Here is a 19788-nt window from a genome sequence, read left to right on the forward strand (position 1 = left end):
ATGATCATATGTGTGGCATGGAGAAATCCATGCCACAATTACAGTGACAGGCTGGCTGGGAACCCTTCCACTTGGGCTTTCAGCTCCATTTTAAAAAGTCCAATACAGATACAAATTGCCCCACTGATGTGCCTCTTCATGCTCAGAAGGGCTGGCTTCGGGATAATCTATCAATTGGAGCATTTCCAAGTCCCAAATGCTGAAAGTGAAAAGTGTGACCAAAGTTATGAGGCAAGATGACGCCTCTAACCTTAGCTCTCAACTTCCACCTTCTACCCCTGGCTAGGTGCACACCCACACTGGAGGAGCGCGCCTGCTCTAACACTCCATATATATGCAATTCTACGCCCAATGATCTGTAGTATTTGTGGCCCTGAATGTACTGAAAATGCGTCCTATTCCATATGTCACAGTACTTTTACAAGTAATAAACTGTGTAGCAGTCATCGCTTTACCAAAGTCTTCTGATAATGTAGTGGTTTATTTGTTTTATTTATATAGCGCTGCCCACCTAAAGGTATCTGGGCACTAGTGTACATGTTACACTTGAAGATACACAGTTTAACAGGTTACAGTCACTATACAGGTAAATTACATTACAATAAGTGTGGTACATAATTTCAAAGTGTAATTACAGTGTGCATACAGACAAAGGGGCAATGTACCTATTGCCAGTGCAGGTTGGCGGTAGTCAAGATCAGTTATCAGTAATTAAACAGAATAGACATAGGGCCTCATTACGGGTTTGGCGGTAGCCATGCCGCTATTGGCGGCATGGCTGCCTTCAAAACCGGGTCCGGGTTTGCTGAATTGGAAATTACCGGGCCATTCCGAGTTCGGAGGGCCCGGTAATTCCTCCCTCAGGGAGCCCGGGCCCGGACCTTCCCCATTCCCATTCGAGCCCCCTTAGGGCTCAATGGGAATGGGAGAGGGAGCTAACAACGGGCCGATTACGACCGGCCCGTTGTTAGCTCTCTGGTCTTTTACCAGGCGTCCTTACCGGGTCTCCTGAGGGGACCTCGTAATCAGGCGGAATGGGAATAACGGGTCCGCACTCATTAGCGGACCCCATTAACCCATTCCACCTGACTTGTAATGAGGCCCATAGAGTGGTACTCTGAAGAATAAGAGCTAAGATCGGCCTCAATGGACCAAGATTATCCTTGAGAGACTAGCTAAGTTTTTATTTTTTTCTTGAAAAGTCCAGTATACTGTTTCTGTTCTGATGTCCGAAGGTAGAGCATTACACAGTTTGGCAGTGAAGACTGGGAAGCTCTTGGCTCCAGATCATTCAAGTTTATGGCCCTCATTACGAGTTTGGCGGTAGCCATGCCCCTATTGGCATCCAGGTCCGGGTCCTCAAAATGAGGAATAACCGGGCCATTCCAAGTTCGGAAGGCCCGGTAATTCCTCCCTCCAAGGACCCGGACACGGTCCGTCCCCATTCCCATTTCAGCCCCCATAGGGCTGAATGGGAATGGGAGAGGGAGCAAGCAACGGGCCATTACGAGTTGGCCCGTTGTTTGCTCCCTCTTCCCCTCGCGGGACCCGGTAAGCACGCCTGGTTTGACCAGGCGTTGCTCCCTGGGTCCTGCGAGGGGACCTCGTAATGAGGCGGTACTGGGTAAACGGCGCCGGCACCTTTTACGGCGCCGTTTTACCCCGTACCGCCAGGGTCGTAATGAGGCCCTATATCTTGGTATGATGAGTTGGTTTATTTGTGCTGATCTGGTGGGTCTGTTGGATTGATTTTTAGAGAACTTGCAATTAAGGTATTTAGGGGCTAGGTTGGCTAAGCACTTATGGGTAAGGGATAACGTGTTGTACATGATTCTATTCTTTCTGGGAGCCACTTTACTTTTTGATTGGAGACAGTGATGTGGTTAGCTTTTGGTATGTTAAGGGTCGCTCTTAGAGCATTCTTTCGAAGTATTTGAAGTTTGTTCAGGTTGCGAAGACTAGTTCCATTGTATAATGTGTTGCAATAGTCAAGATTCGATAAGATAAGTGCTCTGGCTAGATAATGGATACGTGGTCTTATCCATTTCATTGATACACATTTTATATTGTTCACATTTGTAAAGTCCTTCCAATATTCTCCCCAGCCACACGATATTTTGTGACGGTGTTTTTGCCAGATGGCTTAGACATACGTTTTAGAAACGTTTAGCCTTATTATAAATAATCATCATTTTTTTTAACCAATGTATAGTTCAATTTTTTGTTTGGGTAAGAATATCCCACTGGTTCATCAGGATTTCCAAGAGCATTTGACTATGTGAACCATAATTAGTAATACATTACACTAGTTCTTTCGTTGTGCTCTGCTTACTGCCATGTGTTAATACTCGTGTGGTCTCCTAGACCAGCTTCTCGTCGTGCGGCCTGAATCACATTGCCAGTGTACCCCAGGAATCTGGTTCAGGAAAGAGCACACATTTTTTGTACAGTCAGGGTGATTAATAAATGTTTGCTTCCCACAAATACATTTGTCTAGAAGTACATTGGTAATAGTGTTACATCTGTGTCAACCTGTTGCCCATAAGATTGAATCAGCATCTGTGTCCTTATGGAATTCCTTTGCATTCATCCTTTCATCATTAAAACAAACACTAAGATGCAGAACGGCAATTTCTCTCTCACTGTATGTCAGTGCAAATGAATACCTTATTTGTAAATGTCAAGGCTTTCATGGTATTGACAAAGCTCACCTTCTGCACCATATCAGATCATAAATGTTGTTGCCGCAATGTGCCCATATTTTTATATGTTCCACTTTGTTTTGTTACGTATGTCTCTTCCATCGCCCCCATAAACGAATTAGCTAGAGAAGGGGCATATTTGATCCGATAGTCACTCCCAGCACTTGTTTGTGTAGTTACCATGAAAATAGGAATATATTTTGTAATATGAAGCTGAAGAGGTCTTTCACCAATTCTTTCTCCGTGAAGAATACGACTGATTTCTTATCATAGAAAAATGGCACAGTTTTCATTGTTTGAGGTAGCAGCCCAGCAATTATGGTTAAGTTGCTCAACCCATAGAAAGAGCACTTTTTGGGAGGTTTATAACGTTGCCTCACCTGGATGAAACCTTTGGAAACTTTGCAAAACACGTATATGGCCCCATCATATTGTTTCAGCAAAGTTTGGTGAGGTTTCCTCAAGGGGACAGGGGGTGTTATAGTGGGGTTCCAAAATGTGTAGTTTTCCCCAATAATGCAATGTAAAAGAAAATTTGCTCACGCCTGCAGCCCAAGCCACTTGGCAGATTTTCAACAAATTTGCTGCAGGAGCGACGGCTTGGTCCCGAAAGCTTGCTTTTCTAAATTTGGTGTAAATCCGTGCAGTAGTTATTTTTAAAATGACCAAAAAGTAGGTCAAACAAAATTGTGATATCTGGGTTTGGTCCACAGACTCACTTTTCTGGTCGGTCCGCAGATGGGCCTCCGATTGGTCCAGTGGGCGATGTGATGTCTGCCGACATCAGACACGCCGGCTCATTGGATGGTGAAAAGCGTAAGGTGCGTCATATTTTCGGGAAACGCCCACCATGTTGGATCCACGGACAGTGTCCTTTGTCCGCGAACACTGTGGTAAAAACATATTGAAAAACACAAAATTGCACTTGTCAAACTAATGAAACTACCCCTGGGGAGATGAGGGGTGATGAGGGTGATATGCAATACTGCTATAAAAAGCCAAACAATGGGCGTGTTTCTTCTCTGATGTCCGCAAACAGTCTGGGCAGTCCTGTGATTTTCGTGGACATCAAAGATGTTCGGCGACATCTACACTTACTTGTGCATTACAGGGTTGGCTAAAATCTGTTATTGGATGGTTTATAACTTTGGCGCCTCTCATATAAACCGTGTGTAATTTTGGAATTTCATTCTAGACCTGACTCTGAATGGTTCTGCAAAGTGTGGTGCTGTTTTGGCAAGAGGGAACAAAAATAGTGCGGGGGAAAATGTTTTTAAGGCTTCTAAATGTAGATCAGTTTGCAAAAAGATTGTAGACTTAGATATGAATGTTTTTGCAAAGTGTGGTGGGATTTTGTCAAGAGGGGGCAAAATTGGAGTAGGGGGTCTCAACATTTTCAGATGGCTTATAACTTTGTTGTGGTTTTTACAAATGCGGACAAAGGTTTTCAGAAAGATTATAGGCCCAACCTGGAATGTTTTTGCAAAGGCTGAATAGATTTTGTCAAATGGGGGCTACGTTATATGACTATTGTATGTATGTACATTTGACACTTTTGAAGAAAAATAAAGCATGGGCGGATTTGCAGCAAACTCATGTAAGGAGCATTGGCAAGGACCTGAAAGCATGGTTTTCAAATGTGTCTGTGTTTAATATTTTGAAAGTGTCAAAATATAGGAATAAAAAATAGTGATATACCTTTTGTGACTGAGGTATAGCCTGTTGCCATGGGCAGGGGCCAGATTATCTGGGGCATGGCCTAAAGCCATGACCCGGACAATCTGGCTACTGGCCATGACCACGAGGGACCAGCAATAGGGTTAAAGTGGGCATGGCCACCAGGTGCTGGCTATGTGGTAACGTTTTTCGAAATTGGGATAGGTTTCAATGGGAAAAGAAAATGTGCTTGTGGGAACAGGTTGAAGTGCTGGATGGGATTGCAGCAATATGCACGAGGAGGGTCAGCAAGAACTTGAAAGCATGGTGTTGCAAACAAAAGTGTAAAATGTAAGTACACAACACAGTGATATAACATTGGTGTCTGGGCAAAGGGCCTGGCCGTTAGCAAGGAGAAATGTTTACTGTCATTTAGTTATTGAGGCATGCAGCATGGCTGAAGCGGTAGGTTTGAATGGTCAAAAATATTTTGCTTGCGGTTACAGCCTGAAGTGGTGGACTCGATTAAAACAAACTTGCAGAATGAGCATTAGAAAGAACCTAAACCATGTTTTTGGAAATATGTTTTGTGTTTTATTTTTCAAAAGTTTAAGAATGTAAGTAGAAAAACTATTGATAAACATTTGGTGTGTGGGTAGAGGGCCTGGCCTTTCGGCAAATGCAAATGTGTACGCTGATTTGCTTATTTGGGAATGTGCCATCTCCAAAGCCTATGCCTCATGGATTTGGAGACTCGCCATGGCTGCAAGTCATGATCACTGCTCATTGGTTACATTATCAGGGTATTGTAGACACTGAGCCAGGATGCAGGGTAGGTGCAGTGACTAATAGGGGTGGTTTGGTTTGGTTTGATTTGGTTTGGCTGGGGTCATGGTGGAGCCTTATGCTGTAAGGCAATTGAACAATGATTTTCATGCTGATAACGACAGACAAAAGTATATGTTGCAAAATGGTTTATAGTTCTTTCATGTATATGAAAAGAGGAATTATTAATAACTTATTAACAGTGATGTAACACCATGAAACATTTTGAGTTATAAAACCCCATTAAATTAACATAAAAAAACGTTTTCAAAGGGATGTTACAGTTACAATGCATCCCAACTTTGGGACTCCTCTGCTCCAGTAGTGAACCAGTGGCGTACCTCCATGGCATCCCTTGGCATTTCCATCCTGGGTTCTCATGAGCACTTGCACATTCGTACTGCCCCTTCTATTTATGCACTTCTCTCACTGCACAATGCATATGTGCATTTATAGGAGCATTGTGTACAGTGTGTTTGTATAAGTAAGAGAAATGCAGATGCAAAAGATTTGTAGAAGATTGTTAAGTGGCAGTTGGTGTGTGGAAGCTTAGTATGGTCATTGGGTATATATGTACCGGTTTTGGAAGTGATTGGTGGATGTATGTGTGACTGTTTGAAAGCAGGCATTGAGGGAGTGTTACAAATATAAAATTAAAAAGGGTAAAAGGGTTGCCCTGTACGATGGTGTGCACGTGCCATCTGGGTCTTTTAATGATCCATGGCTTGGAAAGGGGCCTGTGGAGACCATGGATACTTAAAAAGGTCCATTGATTAGGGTCCTTATTGTATGCTAGAGAAAAGTATTTGGGACAGAAAATTGTTTCTGTCCTTTTATATTTTTCTCCAGTGTACAATTGTCCATTAGCACCCTGGGTGGGGGAGCCAGCTAATGAGGTGGCTAGGAACATGGGCTTGAACCCCTGGTACAAGCCAGCGTTCCAAGCTGCATGATGGCCTACATCCCCCCACCCTCCGCCCCATTTTTTTTTCTGCCCTAGTTACCTTATTTTGGCTGGGGCCGTTGCCGCATTTGCTCCTTCTCTTCGCCTCCTGCAGGCCACAAAGGAAAGGGAAGAGGGGCTCCGTACGGAGCCTGCCTTCCCTTTCCATGGTGGCTATCTTGGAAAAGGATTCTCCTTCCTATAGCGGGATGCCACACGCACCCCGCTGTAGGTAGGAACACCCTTTTTATTTAGCACACCAGGTTATCGTTTTGGCAACCCGGGGTGTTCATGGCCTTCATCCCTCTTTGCAGGTGCTGGAATGGGGGATAAATGCCGGAGCCCTCGTGATCCGCCCTCGCTTCACTTGGGCCGATAACCTGGGCTGCTGGGCCGTTATTCCCTGTTCCAGACCCTGGAACGGGGGATGAACACCACATTATTCACTTTAGCATAACACAAAATCCTAAATGGAAATGTTGGAGAATCTTATTCAGTCTTTCTACTTTATTGAGAAATGTAAAGTAGATGGAGTCTATAAGATTTTTTTTTTTTAGTTCCATTGTTTAACTGTGAAAGGTGGTTCCTAAAGGAACTTTATTTATTTTATATTTTTATTTTAGCAGGAGAGGTCAGAAAGTAAGGTGGCGAGGAAATGAAGGAAGAGGCACCAACTTCTAATATGGAGGGGCAGATGGACTGGGGAAGATGTTGCGCGTCTGTTACATCTAAGGTAGGGGGCAGTGTTTCTCATGCTCCGTGATCACAGCTTCAAAAGCACTTAGAAATTGCTCCCCCCTGCATAGTGGTGTGATTCAGTATATACAGAGTACTGTTGTCTTCGAAAGATATGGATCAACAGCCTCTTTTATTGCTTGCAAGGTAGCTGGTGGGATTTTGTGTTCCGCAGTTGTAGGCTGTGTGCTTACAGTATTGGTTGAGGAAGATGAGGTGGAGGAAGACACCCTACTACTTGCTAAGAAAGGAAAAACCTTTCTGAGAGAATTGCGGTGGTTGGAATTGGTGTGGTGGTGCATGGAGGTGGTATCGTAGGAGTACGGTCCAGATAGTGTGCGACTGATTACACTCAGTGCATTTTACTTTGGTAGCTTTCGCCTTTGGTACATTCCTAACAGTGGTAAACAACTGCCACAGACATGATTCTCTCTAGGGCAGGCACGTCCTTTACCTCATCTTATTGGTCTTTTTCGTCTTTGGAAGTATTGTGCTTTTTTTTTTGTTCTGTAGGTCCTCCAGTTGATGTCTCTTGGGGTGGAGTGATAGTAATAGCTGATGCCATTTTACGATGAATAGCACTTTTACTAATATTCTTCCCAGTATCTGCTCTGTGCTAGATTCTTAATGGATAATGAGTAGGAATAAGTGTAGGAGCTGTGCAAGGGTACATTTTGAGCTTGAAAGTTCCTAGATCAGCAGGAAATGCAGTTCTGAACTGTCTGCGTAGAATAAACCCTTTCGCGAAGTGCAGACATAGACACAGCATCATGCCGCATACGTGTGGTAACGTGACACTGTCCGGAAAGTCTGCGATGACGTCGGACATTTGCGGATGTTGACAAACACAGAAAAAGTTGGAAACAGTGTATAGACGTGTTCAAAATGATGCTAGAAGGTGGGGAATGGCAGAGTTTTAAGGTGAAACTTTGTAAATTTGACAAAAATGTTGCTATATTGGGTTAAGTTTGATATTAGTAAGTTGTAGGAAGTTAAGGGTGCACTGGTAAAAACCTATGAAATTCACTGAAAAAACTTTGTTAAAGGGACGTTATGCTTAAGTTTCACTATAACAACTTATGAAATTCAATGAAAAAACGTTGTTAAAGGGACGTTATGGTTACAAGTAAAACTGATAAAACCTCAGAAATTCATCAGTTATGGTCATATAAGGAACCATATGATATGATATGATATGATAGGTTATTTATAACGCGCTTAATACCCAGAGGTTTCTAAGCACTGACCCGGGGATCGAACACGTGTTGCTCCGTGTCGTCTTGCTTCCAAGACGAGCACGTTGCCCCTGAGCTATCCTCCCGAGACGGGACTCCAGACCCTGGAACGGGGGAAGAACACCACATTATAACTCCTGTCACCACCGGGCACTGCTAAGACTCACAGCCAGGATATGAAAGATGACATCACAAATGTCACTGATGACATCACTGATGACATCACATATCACATTCATTTTAAAAAACAGTTCCTACAAGGGGTTGAGTTTATAATGTTGGAAACAAGATGTTAGGGGTGATTAGGAGAGCTATCATGAACTACTTAATGTATTAACAAATGCACTCATTTAAACAAATCATTATATTCTGGTGTTGTTAGTATAGGAACCTAATCAGGCAATGGTTGCAGCATGCACCATAGAAGTACAATATTTTTAATCTGGTAATTTCCGATAGTAAAATGATTAAAGCTACCTTATGAGAGTTTTAAGTAATGTTAAACATTGAATAAATAGAAAATTTACCACACACTTGTGTTGGTAGAAAGAATACATACAAATTAGAGGTACATACAGGGAAACTACAGTAAGGAAGAAAGAAACAACAGCACCAAGAAATGACAATAACATTAGAGTTGATCCTCATGTACACAAATTAATTGTGTGTTTGAGGCGTTCTTATTGCTCCATTTATGTGCACTATGAGCTTAGATTAAACTCTAAGGAAAGTACTTTTAGGACATATAAAAAGGTTAATGTGTATATATAAATATTTAGCACCTTTTAAATTTTGGAAATTCTCATTGTCAGTAAAAACAAAAATCTAGCCCAATCATGTCAGTAAACAAAAACAAGTGGTCCAGATATGTCATGTCATCAGTGTTGTCATCAATGACATGTGTGATGTCATCTTTCCTGTCCTGGCTGTTAGTCTTAGCAGTGTCTGGTGGTGGCGGGAGTTATGGTTGCTTAGCTTACCATAAGGTATGGTAAGCTAAGAGGTTTCCCGGTTTTTCTTGTAGCAATAACGTCCCTTTAAGTTTTTTCATTGAATTTCTTAGGTCTTTATCAGTGTAACTTAACCATAACGTCCCTTTAACAACGTTTCTTCAGTGAATATATGTGCTTGAAAATGAGGCTAGCCCTTAGGGGCCTGGCCTGTTTTCAGAATTTGTGTTCAGTGCAACCGATCAAGATGATCTTGGAGGTATCTAGAGCCCAAATGAAGGCTGCAACTAACTAGGGGGCTGCTTTGTGGGGCATGGAGAAACTCACCCCAATTGAAATAATTGAAAACACTTTTTTTAAAAAAAAACTCCTTGGCCTACTTAGTTCAGCATCCAACTTTGTCATACACATTGAACTTGGAATCCCCCACAATGGTGACGAGCGGCAAATGGCCCCTCTGTCGCATTGGTTGGCGGTGTGGCCTAATCCAAAAGCCACCTTAACGCATATGATTATTAAAACTTGGACCACCAGTCTGGCAAGATTTAAAATACCATGGTTGACCTATATATACAGCTGTACATCTCAACTGAATGCTCAGAGTTTGAACTGTCTGTCTGCCCTCCTACCATCGGCTACTGTAAACGAATATAAGCAACTGTTTCATTCTTTCATTTTGTCTAATAGAGAAACATCTGGGCTCAGGGTTGAGTCTAACAGAAAACATATGCTTATTTCTGGTCTAGATGGCATTCAGCCGTATCTTTTGTAAAGCCCCAAGCTTACAGATCGTTGGGCATTGACCAGAGCATGTTTTAATTCTCTATGGCTCAGGACGAGAACGAAAAACTGGGCAAGCATGGAACAGTCCATAGTTTGCCCGGGGTGTAACTGGCCAGAGGAAGATTTTTTACACTTTGTAATGTTTTCCCCTGTCTACCAAGACATTAGAATGAGGACTATCGTACCTCTGCTCAAAAACGCAGGTTTTACCCAAGTTAAACCGTCCCTGATATTTTTTCTGTGCGCGAAACTACTCCAGTGGCTTGGGGCTCTCTAGAATTTCTAACAAAAGCTTGGTATCGGCGGAAGAAATTGAAAGATGAAATAGCACATGCATTTTTATTATGCCATTGTTTTTTAATGCATATTATGCACAAAATATGTTTTTATATGGTTTGTTTTTAACTGGCATAATCATTGTTGTAAAATGTGTGTACAGTTGTTTGTAAAATTGGTTCATGGATATTTTATCTGAAGAAACTTTATTGATGATGATGATGATGTGCATAGTGATTCTACATCTAGTATTACAAGACAGTTATGTTCCCACCAAACATATTCGAACGTGTTTCAAATATGCATACTGATAAGGTTTTAAACGTAGAGGTCAGAACAAATTCTGCCATAGGTTCCAATTCTGATAAGATGCCACTGATTATAGACCTTACCGCAGGTAGGTCAAGATATTCATTGTGCATCTTAGATAGGAAGTTTAGCGTGAGTGCAGTCAGTAATTATTGTTTCATCTTTTTTTTTTTTACTAATTAATGCTTCTAAAAACCAGTGTTGCCTGTTATAGATTAAGGTTTGTTGAGTTGCTGAAGGACTTGCACGTCAAACCTTCTTCAGCATCTGAGTGTGTTTAGATGCTCTTTATCCATTTTGATCTAATCTTCAGGACCTCCTTCTTTATCATTCTTTATCTGATTGCTTGGTAACTAGATTCCTATATGCCATCAGGCATTTCAATGCTCAACGCTCATATATAGGCAAATACTTTCTTATAAATAGTCTCTTCTTTTTCTACTTGTTTTCAAATTGGTATATTTCCAAAATGACCATATTAAAAATGGAATCCATTATGTTATCTTGTATGGATGGAACACATTTGCATTTTCTCTTCAACTTGTTGGTTAGTTCCCTTTTCTCTTTCCTAATTCCTCAATTAAACTCCTTAGTGTGTAATTTTAAACCATCCTCTAATGAGGACAGTAGTTTCAAAATATCTGTCTGTCAATGTATGCTCTGAACAAGTTGTTATTAAAGCAGTATCTGTTTCAGAGGGGATGATTAGGAACACAACATTCTGGAAAAAATATTTTAATTTCCTACATAATTTGTATAAATCTATGTCAGTGTTAACTGCTTTAAAACGAATACTGGGTGAAAATGATGGCAAGCCTCCTCTCCAGTCTTTCTTCATGTTCTATTATAGTTTTGGAAGACAGAGTCGTGGTTCAATTTTCATTTCTTTTTGTGATTTGCAAATGTTGTGTTTTGACCTTGTTGTTACCTCTCTTGCTATGCCTCTTTTGTTGTTTTGTCTGTTTTTCCCTTCCCCAGCTAACTCGTTTCCTCTGTCAGACTCAATATTGTTTATCTTGTCTTCTGGAAATAACGCTTTTTTTAGGTAATGTTTGAACTGTGTTCCCTTTCGTATGACATTTAATTTCTGCTGAGTAGTTTGCCTGTGTGGTGTTTCAGTTATAAAAGTTGTGACGCTGGCAGGTGTGCCTTCCTTCTCACTAACCTATCCAAGTCAGTGTGTGTGGTATACGTGGAACCGGTTTTCGGTGTGACATGGTCATACCGTGGTTGGTATGTGTGTCAATTCTGTAATCTTTTTACATCGTAACAATATTTCTTAAACCTTTTAAGTTTATTCTCGTCCTAAAAGACTTTTAATGTCTGCTCTCAAATTTCTAGTTTTTTATTTATTATCTATTGATCAATTTCTTTCTTTAATACTAATGTGTTCTGTCTTTTAGTGTACCTTTTCTGCATGTTCACGGATAACTGGATAAGATGTTCTTCACAAAGTTCTAACGCTTCCTCATCGTAATCTTCATCAAAATTCATAAAACTTATAAGGGTCAAACTTCTTGGAATTCTATTATTTTTTTCATTTATTAAGTGTAGCAAACATATATTTACCTAAGTCTTTCCACAGTGGGATATTTTGTTTGAAACTCTTCTGTGTTACCTGGAGGTGTGAATTGCACTTCAATATCATAATCTATACCTTTTTTGTAGTTATTCATCTTCTTTTAATAATGCCCTCAGTCTCAGGACCTCAAATATTACTAAGAGACCTAAAGTTTAGATTACATGTAATAACGGGCAGTGCTGGGCCTAGAGAACCAAGCTACTCCTCACTGACGCAGCCCAACAAGGCCAATACATGTTTGGGGAGGCTTGTGGTCTCGTGCAGAAGGAATGTGATCGAGCTGGACTGACAAAGCCTGATTTGCATATGGTCTTTCCTCTTTTGTGATGGCTTGGCAGCCAAGAACGATTGTCTGGAGAGTTGCCCAGAGCAATGTCAGAGCTTAAGATTAATTTTAAACGTTCCAGCCATCACCTCTTTTGTTTTGCTCAGGATATTAGTGCCATTATATGGCAATGACTGGCCTTATGAGCCTTTTTCTTGCACATGAAAGCAGTGCTGCTGGCCTTTGAACACTCTCCTGTGCGTTGTCCTGTCATATCATGACTGCACCCATGGCCTTTCAAGTCAGTGCCATCGTTAGTTCATTATTCGCAATGAAAAAACAGCAGTTTATCAGTTTCCTAACCATTTCGTATTGTGTTATTTACATACATGATGCCATCAGCCTAAAAGTGAATCATTCCATACTAAATGTCATCTATAGGCATTTCCTGTGATATCTACAGCTGTGTGATGCCACTTGTTTTCCCCTGAAGTTTAGGCGAATTGATGTCCACGTTGATGGTACAAGCAAGGAACATGCAGAAACCACCAGCCATTTGATTGAAACACCTTTATATCATTGGCCAAACCCGGGAATATTGAGCATCTTTCTGGTGTATAATAGTACATGTAACATGCCCTGGCATAGCATAGCAGTACTGCAGTTATAAGGTACATTGTTTCAATTCACTGACATATGATGATAGGGCTATGGGGTTTTGAGTAGCACCTCGACATGCAATGGAAGCACTCTGTCAAATTGTGTAGTACTCTTGCCTATTATTTGGAAATGTATGCAAATTTACGGCCCGATTCATGGAATATTTGCCCGGTTCAAAGTGAATTTGCACTGCTGAAAAGGGACTTTGCTCTGCCGACACAAACCCTGATTCATGTGCAAAGTGTATTTTTGCCCTGCAACCTTCCGGCAAAGTCATTTTGAACTGCAAAAATGACTATGCACTGACGTTGTCTGGACTTTGCACTGCAAAAATACACTTTGCATAGTTCCATGAATCAGGGTTTGTGTCGGCAGTGCAAAGTCACTTTTCAGCAGTGCAAAATTACTTTGAACCTGGCAAATATTCTATAAATTGTGCCCAGAGTGTTATTTGGCATATAAAGTTATGTCCTTGGCACATTGTACAACTCACTGGAAAATATACCATAATCAGCAAAACACATTTAAAAACCCCTGGCGATGTGTTCTTATGTCCACTAGTTAAATGTGTTTTGCAATATGATTAAGTTTAAACACTGAATTTGTGTAACCGACGGTGCCTAAGCAAATGTTGCATGTACACTATGTAACCCAACTATCAGCTCATATCCCTGACAGCTACTGTAACTAAGCAGACTACATGGCTGTGTAACATCATCCTATGCATCCCTTCCTTGTATATATGCCTCGAAATTGTAACTAGGTGATATGAAGTGGAACCCCCTCAGTTATCACATTATAAAACTCAAAATAAAGGTATAAATAAGATAACTGTTTCTAGACATTACTGGTAAACACCTGACATATTGAATTCCCCTCCCCAACATGGAACAGCAGGATCAAGGCATATTAAGAAGTCCTCTGTGTTACAGATGGCCTGTAACACAACTCTCAAAGACGGTTCGCGGATTTTTATCACGATCTTTCATGTGCTTCTTAAAAAGAACAGGCATAATATGACACTCTGCGCCAAAACGCTGTGCTTATTGATTTTTACGTTGTCTGTTGCTCCTCTGGGGTACCTTAAGGTGTACCCAATACTTAGAAGTAATAAAGTCTGTGATTCTGTGTCCCAAAGGTGTGCCAGACACTCAAAGATATTATAAGTGTGTTTTGAAAAAATGTCACTCAATACGTGGACATACTTATTGTTTATAAATGCCAATTATCTCATTGCCCATATTTGACAAGTGTTTCGGGCCATAATTAGGCCTTTTTCAAAACTATAAATAGAGCATAGACATTAAATCATAAATACAAACATAAAATAAAAAAATATATAGTAACAAATAAGTAATTAAGAAGATCATTGAATCAATTAAGTCATAACCAAGCAGGTAAATAAATGAATTAGGAACATCAAATAATGCACGGATAATATAGGGCTGGAGAAGGGGAGGATTGTTGGGGAGAGAGAGAGGTAAAGCATATCTAATCAATAGCCATTTGTATATCATATTAGATTATACTACTTGACTAACTCATAGCCTTGTGAGAAATACGTTGTGATTAGTGTACTATCCCATGCATGAGTTCTCTGATTTTTCTTCTCAAATTATAGTGCTTGATACGTGCCTATTTGTGCCTCATTGTTCAAGTCAAGACTAATCCTGATCTTGCACAAATTGTTATTCAACATTATCCATTTTCACCTTAGTTGCGTACATCACGTGATTGGTGTTTTTTTATTTATATATTATAATATGTCCATTCTCGGCATACCAGATCATGCATTACCCTGTGTTTCTACCCCTATTAAGGGGCTGTGGTCCCACATGCCTGCTCACCTTAATCCGTTTGTAAGCTTCAATAGTTTGATAAATAAATTACTCCACGGCAGATAACAGGGATAGTTCCCTAGACCCTGAAATGAAATATTATTCGCAAAATGTTCCATGTTAAGACTCCACCTTAATTTGGAGATATAATCAATTCCTTGCCAGTGCATCTTATTTTTATGTATTTTTGAACTAAAAGCTGAACTTGTATATATGACCAATAAAGTCAAACCATATTGGTTATACCGAATATTAGACAAGTAGCATATGAGATAGGATTAGCATAAACTGTAGTTGTATATATGGACAAATTACAGTCTCTCCATCTTGGTTATATCGAATATTGTACAAACAGCATATAACATAGGGTTAACATAGAAGTGATAGTGTTGGATAATACCCACTACCACTGAGTCTCATATGTTACTCCTTATTCTTTATCCAGTACATAGATAACACATTGAATACAAACAAGCTGGTCACATGTTCCCATGGTCAAAAAATAATAAACAGATGCACAAGGTAGTAGACTGTTATTTGCATTTGAGATGCACGTTTCATAAATGTCCATGTAATCTTCATAGGAAAAGTCCCATCTCATGATCACTCCATTTGCCTAAGTTTCAATTCCTTGTCCCCTCCCCTATTCTCAGGGAGAACTTCTTCAGCCCAATAAACCACAGGCCTTTTTAGTCATCCATTTGATGGGCTGTCTGTCAGTGTACAGCCAATGGGAATATGGGATCCAGACTCCCAATTGTTGCCATGTGTTCCTGGATCCTGATTCTCAATTCACAAATGGTGCTGCCAACATAGATCTTGTGACAAACACATTAAATTGCATGGATCAGAAATTTGAATTTACAATTGATAGTTTCAAGAATTGTGATTTTGATACCCATGAAATCAGTGAATTCTTGTGTAGTCATGCGTGCATATTTGCACATAGTACATGTTCTGCACTTGGAGAAAGCCTTTCTTGGGGACTGCAACCAGTTGATGGCTGGTCCCGTATCCAGAGTTGGTAAACTAGAGGGGCTCAATTTGTTCTTGAGTGTAGGTGCCCTTGAAAAAAAGATTTGTATTTGTTCATCTAGATGTTGCATTAGATGTTTGTCCAGGTTTAAAGATGCCAATGCTTTCTTAGAATTGTTTATAATCATCTTATTGTCTTTGCAGTATTTTGTGATGAATCTCGTCTTATGTTGTAAGTTTGGGTCTTGCCTTGTCTTTTGTACCAGTGTGCTATTCCTTTCCATACTTTTAACTTTCTCACGAGCTTTTTCTATACAATGTGCAGCATAGCCTCTCTCTTGAAACGTATTAGTTAGAAGTTAGCATTCATTTTCAGAAATAATTGGATCCTCACAGTTGCATCGGGCTCTGATGAACTCTCCAATAGGTATGCTATTAATTACTGTTTGATGGTGGCAGCTTGTGGCATAGAGAGCTGAGTTTACCCGAGTCGTCTTCCTATACGTCTATGTCTTCCATTTCCCATCTGATAAATAGATTCTCAGGTCTAAGAATTCTTTTGCATTTCTACGGCTGTTAAAAACAAATGAGACCCCGAAATTATTCAGGTTCAATCTTTCCACAAATTACTTCAAATTCTGCAGATTCCCTTTCCATATTAGAAACATTTCATCTATATACCTATGCCATGATATTACATGGTCAGAGAAACATTGGTCCGTATACACTAGGGTATTCTCATATAGAACCATAAAGAGATTGGCTGGTGCTGGCACATATTTGGCACCCATAACGACACCTTTAGTCTCTTGATAATACATATCATCAAAAATAAATGTATTATGAACTAATGTAACCTGCAACATTTCTTTGGGCAAAAGGCCTAAGTATCGCCGAAACACGTGTCACATATGGGCAATGAGATCATGGACATTTATGAACAATAAATATGTCCTGGTAGGTAGATGCCAAACTATCTCTGAACATCTATTCTAAAGTTTTCACGTCCAAAGTTACCAAAAGAAAATCTGGTTGCCATATAATGTTCCTCATAATATTCAGAACTTGTGTCATGTCCATCAGATATGATGAGAGCTTCAAAACAAAGGGGGAAGAATGATGTCTAGATATTCCGATATTGGCTCTGTCACCCATCCAATTTCACTTAGAATGGGTCTTGCCTCAGGGATGTTTTGATATTGCACATGAATTTTCGGCGGAAAATACATGGTGGCTAACGTTGGCACTTTAACCATGAGAAAAGCTTTTTCTGCATCCGTCAGATGGCCTTCACTGCGCCATTTCAGAATAAGTTCATTCAATTTAGACGAGACTTCTTTCCTTGGATCATGTTACAGTAATCTGTTGTCTCAAACTGTGTTATGGCCATTTTGATTTTTTTTTATGGTTCATTACCACAATGTTTCCTCCTTTGTCCGCTTCTTTAATAATAATGGTTTTTTCACTAGCCAAGTTTGTGAAAGCTTCATGTTCTGTCCTTGATAGGTTATCGTTGTAGGTATTTCTCTTACATTTTTGTTTCCCAATAGCTTTATTAATGTCCTCGACCACTGCCTTTTGAAAGGTGTCAATTGAGTTTCCAATTGGCATGGTTGGAAAGAATGTTGATTTTGGTTTTAGATCTTTCATCTCTAGATTCCAAGGTCTAATGTTCAATTCCTGCAAGGAGTCCCTCATTTTGAAAGTATGCCCTTCTTCCAAAGATCTAAGTAGATGATTATTTTCAATATCGCAAATTGTAATTGTGCTTGGATGTGGTCTATGTTCTTGTTCTTCTCTCTGAATGGACAAAGTTGCAAAAATCTTTTAAATTTGAATAGATCAATTTGTAGATCTATAGGGATGGTGTGAATGACAATCCTTTGTTAAGTAAGGTGATTTCTTCGGATGTTAGTATTCTATCTGATAGATTGATGACAAGATTGTTCATCTCATCATTTAAATTAATTGCCTGGTGCTCGCTCTGGTTATTCTCATGGTTTGGTTGATTTGTTGGCTTGGATCTGTTTGACCTCTTGTTCCCCTCCTTCCTCTCCTCCTCTTGTTTAGATTGTGGTACCTGAGTTGGCAGGTATCTGAAAGCAGACTTGCTTGACTGAAGTATTCCCTTTGCCCCGTTTATAGCAATTAATTTCATTCATGAACCCCTTTTTTGCCTGAGGGTCTGTTCCTTGTGAGTACTTGCACTGTCTGGGTCAGAGTCGATATCTGAGCTGCCAGGTGATGAGGCTGGCATACTTTATTTTGAAAGAGATTGAGGTAATTGGTTGAATTTCTCCTGAAACATGTATATGCAGTCTTCGCGATAATCTTTGTCATCACAAAATAACTTCCTCAATTTCCTGATTTTTACATTATCTTGGTAGTCTTTTAAAATATCATACTTAGCTTGATAGTTTTTGCTCTAAGTTGTCTCCAACGCCTTCATTTCTGCAATTTCTTTCTTAACAATTTCAACTTGTTCGGCTTCTCGTTTATATTCCTGAGTTGCACAAGCAATTCCAACATGACTTTTGAACCGCCATTTAAGTTATCCTCCCACTTTTCATCAACCTCTGTATTTTGAAAGTTATTGAAGTCTGGGAAAATCTAAATTCTCAATCCGCTTGTGATCTTTCCACTTTGTAAATCATTTTTCAAGCCGTCCATTTCCCAATATTTGTTCATTTCTTTATTTGATATGCTTTCTAATTTCACACATTGTTGTCTAAGATCTTCCTTAGTGATTTTTGACAGCTGAAATGCGGGAGTTGTGCCTCCTCTTGGCAAAAATAGGGCTGCAGTATCCTCTGTCCCTAGAGAGGAAATATTCGGACTTTCTGCGAGTTAGGGCTGCGGAGTGGCAGTGTAAATGAGTAATTAAAAAAAAAAAAACTGGTTCACTCTGTGCCCAAACGCTGTGCTTATAGATTGTTGCGTTGTCTGTCACTCTTTTTGGGTACCTTAAGTTATACACAATCCTTAGTAGTAATCATTTCTGGGATTTTGTGTCCATTTCCCAATATTTGTTCATTTCTTTTTTTTTTTATATGCTTTCTAATTTCACACATTGTTGTCTAAGATCTTCCTTAGTGATTTTTGACAGCTGAAATGCATGAGTTGGGCTTCCTCTTGGCAACAATAGGGCTGCGGTATCCTCTGTCCCTAGAGAGTAAATATTCTGCCATTCTGCGAGTTAGGGCTGCGGAGTGGCAGTGTAAATGAGTAATTAAAAAAAAAAACCTGGCTCACTCTGCGCACAAATGCTGTGCTTATAGATTGTTGCATTGTCTGTCACTCTTTTTGGGTACCTTAAGGTATACACAATCCTTAGAAGTAATCATTTCTGGGATTTTGTGTCTCAAAGTTGCACCAGACAGTCCAAGATATTATAAGTTTGTTTTGAAAAAAAATGTCAATCAATACGTCAAGACTTGAGCCTCAAGATTATGTAGACATATTTATTGTTCATAGATATCCATTATCTCATTGCCCATATGTGACATGTGTTTCGACCATGCTGAGGCCTTTTTCAAAACTGGGTTATAACTATCAATTAAATCACAAATCATTAATGTGTTACATCATCATGAAAAATGATACATATCAGAAATAAATAGCTATAGACATTAAAGCATAAATGCAAACATACAATAAAAATATATTATAATAATTAATTGGATCCAGCCAAGGGCTGTCCTTTAGTGATGGACTAAAGGCAACTGCTGTATCTAAGTAGATCCTAGACTAGGTTCCCACAAGATCAATGATACCAGAAAATGGTGCCTTCCAACCACTCAGCTCTCACTTGATCTTTATCTCTCATGGTCTTATACTCCTTAGCTTGATGTTATTTCCTTCCTTGCCCTTCCTTTTACTCTCCTCCCTTCTCTTCCTCCAACTCTTCTCTCTCCCGTTCTCTCTCTCCTCTGTCCCTCCAATGTCACTCTCTCTTTCCTCTAACCTTACCTCTATCAGCCATTATATTCTCCACTATTATCCTCTCTCACTACTCCCTAATACTCTCTCCTCTCTACTACTCTTCACTCTCACT

Source organism: Ambystoma mexicanum, chromosome 11 (genome assembly GCF_040938575.1).
Source record: "Ambystoma mexicanum isolate Mex_15411 chromosome 11, UKY_AmexF1_1, whole genome shotgun sequence".
NCBI lineage: Eukaryota > Metazoa > Chordata > Amphibia > Caudata > Ambystomatidae > Ambystoma > Ambystoma mexicanum.